The following is a 3,186-nucleotide window of genomic DNA, read 5'->3' on the forward strand; positions in this document are numbered from 1 at the left end:
CAGCCCTGGGTGAAGTGAACCTTGCCCAAATTCTGGGTGTTAACTTGAAAAGAATCTGTAGGTAGGAGCCTCAGCGTGAGCATACACCAGCAAGAACACTCCTCCAGGGCGGCCCCCTTTCCCTGAGCAGTGGAGTCACATTATTTCTTCATTACAATTATAGCAAATAGGTGAACTTCATCCTGCCCAGGCAGACTAAATGTATACCTTGTGGATATCTGAAGCAGTCTGATCTTATTTTGTGATTAATTCCAAATATAAAAGTTAGAAAAATGTATTCCTTCTACAACCTCTCCTGTATATCCTTTTTACTTAATTCTTCTTCCCTTGAAATCTCTCTCTCACTTACCTTATCCTAAAAGCACTTCCAATAACGCTTTGGCTTCAAAAACTGTTTTATAACACTTTATAAGGTCTAGGTTTTGTTATCTTTTGCATGAAATACAGAATATTCTTTGGCTTACAACAACACTGTAAGTAAGTATCTGGCAAAACGGCTAATAAGCATTGCAATTCATTAAGGAATCATGCAGGCATCTTGAAACTGGAGCTCTAATTAAATCTTCACTTATAAATTTGATATAGTTTTCTTTTCCTGCAAGTGACAAGTCAGAAAATTAAAGATGAAAATAAATCTCACTTTACTGTTGGGCTCTGCTACATGCCATACCAGCTGATATGGGATCAGCTGTAATCCACTCAAGAACATGAAAATGAAACTGAATCAATATTATAGCCAAAATATAGATGGCATAAGTAAAACATTTCATATGTATGGAGAAAGAAGAACTTCTTCCTAGCTATTACTTTTAATCTGTTTTCTTCAGTATTTTTAACCATATAAGTATGCTTAGACTGTATCTAATGAAAAAAAAACAACAGAAACCAACAAAATATATACATAGCTAAAGCTTAAGCATCTTTGAATGGTTTCTTGAACAAAGTTCTCAATTATGCAAAACTTGGCAACATTAAGGATGATGCATTGCGTAGTATGGAGCCCAACCTGATAAACCTCTGCCTGCACAAGGAGTGTCAAATACCAAGACACTGGAGGAAAAGGAGGCAGTGGGAAAGCAGCACTAATGTTTAAGTGAGCAACAGCAGCACTGACTCCAGGGAGAAAGGGGTGGCAGCGGTAAGCCCCACCTAACCAAAGATTCCCTTTGAGCAGTTGGTTAATACCAGTTATTTCTTGAATTGGCTGTCATCTAGCGGAATTACAGCACATTGCACCACACTTCTTACAGGTCTGCAACTGCTTCCCTGACAAATTATCTGACGTTTAAATTTGGTATTTGGTCTCAAGAGTGAGAATGTTGTAGTATTTTTTTCCCCTGAAACAACTGTTTCTGAAGACTTGAAATAGATCCCCCATCATGTCCCAAGATATTTCTTGACACATTTTTGTTTTTCTAGAATTCTGTTTTCCCATACTAAACTATCATATGGCAGGCTGGCCCATTTTGTGTTCCATCTAATGATTTTTGAGATTGAATAATGTAAATCAATGAAATAATTTAACTTGAAGGGCTTTACTGATGAACATGAATCTTTATTAAACTTTCCACAATGAAAATTACAGACAGACCAAAAACCGAGGTCCATCTTCTTTCGTGCTGGACACTCAGACCTCATCTCAGATTCATAAATAATCAATGCCAGACAGTGATAAAAATGGAAATGAGGGTAATAAGATGAAGAGAGCTTGATGACCAAATATCATATTGCATGGCTTGCACAGTTATTTTTGGAAAAGAAGAAAAACAACACATGGAGTGCAAAAGGGAGCAAATCAATAAAGTAACAGCTCCAGATTTCGTTATTTCTTGTGTTGCAATGTAGCTAAGACAACGCACCTTTCTATGCGTGTTTCACTCATTATTGGCAATAAACTACATCTAGGACAAGAATGCACCCCCTGACTTTGTCATCCACGCCCATGTCCCCCACTTCATTTTTTAAATTATTATACAACAATAATGTAGGCTATGAAGTTCACAAAACTCTTTTACACTGAATCAAATAGTTCCCCACTTGTTTGCAAACCCTGTAAGGACAATTGTCTAATGACATATTCATACAGAACTCAGAAAAATATTTATTTGGCTGGCTTTGGAACTGCTAAGACATTCACATCAACTTCTCAACTTCTTACAGCTAAGTGACAGAAAGAGAGCTCAGGTAAAATGGTCTAAAAAGAAAAGAGTTAACATCCCCCCCTCACACATTCAAGGAAGGTCACAGAAAAGCCAAAGTGCTTTCAGAGCAACAACAGCTTCTTCCTGGTTTGAGATGTGTTTTTACAAGGGATGAGATCTTTTGCTGATGTAATTATGGTTAATGGATAATTCTTTCTTAAATAAAGAAAAGGAACAACCCAAGCACAAACCACTACTCAGAGAACCCAAAAACCAAACCAGAGCTGAAAGAACATTTGAAGTAGAACCTCCCTGGCAAGTAGCAATTCTACTTCACTAAGTATAAAAAAATACTTACGTTTTAGGAAATGTATCTCTGGATATGCCTGGGTAATGGCATGAACAGGCAATACTAACATCATGCTAATTATGGGGTGACAAACAGCAACTAGTGAAAAGGGATTATAATCCACAGACTGTCCAGGGAACCTGAACTGTTAAAGTGTTAACTGCTAAAAAGCAGTCACAAGAAATAACATCTTAACCAAGCCATCCTGCCAGAGGGCAGTTTTGGAGCACCGCAACACCACTTTTGAAAAAACTGTTTTTCCAGCACATCTGCCAAACTGCTGCTGTATCCTCTGGCCGAAGACATTTCAACACAAGCAGTCTCACTGCAGGCTGAAGCGTAACAGAGACCAAGCTGCCAGCCAAAGCTCCTCCCGTTCCTTTCTCTTCCCCTGCCTCCTCTTGCAGGTGTCAAAGCCTGCGGCTGCAGAGGCTGCGGCAGCAGGGAGCTGAGCCGGCCGACCACGGCTCTTCCTTTGGAAACCAACGCTCGGCCGCACCACGCTCCGCCCGAGGCGACCACGCAAGAAGCCCTCACGCCCCAAGGCACCTCGTTTTCTCACCCACAGGATGGCACCACCCTGGCCCCCCCGCGGGGGGAAGACTCCCGGCACCCGGGAACGCGGGAGGGGAAGATGGGCCCCAGCTCACCCCGCGCTCCTCAAACAGAACTGAGGCGGCCCCGAGGCCCGGCGCC

This window comes from Egretta garzetta, unplaced genomic scaffold, assembly GCF_000687185.1.
Source record: "Egretta garzetta isolate BGI_Z169 unplaced genomic scaffold, ASM68718v1 scaffold156, whole genome shotgun sequence".
Lineage (NCBI taxonomy): Eukaryota > Metazoa > Chordata > Aves > Pelecaniformes > Ardeidae > Egretta > Egretta garzetta.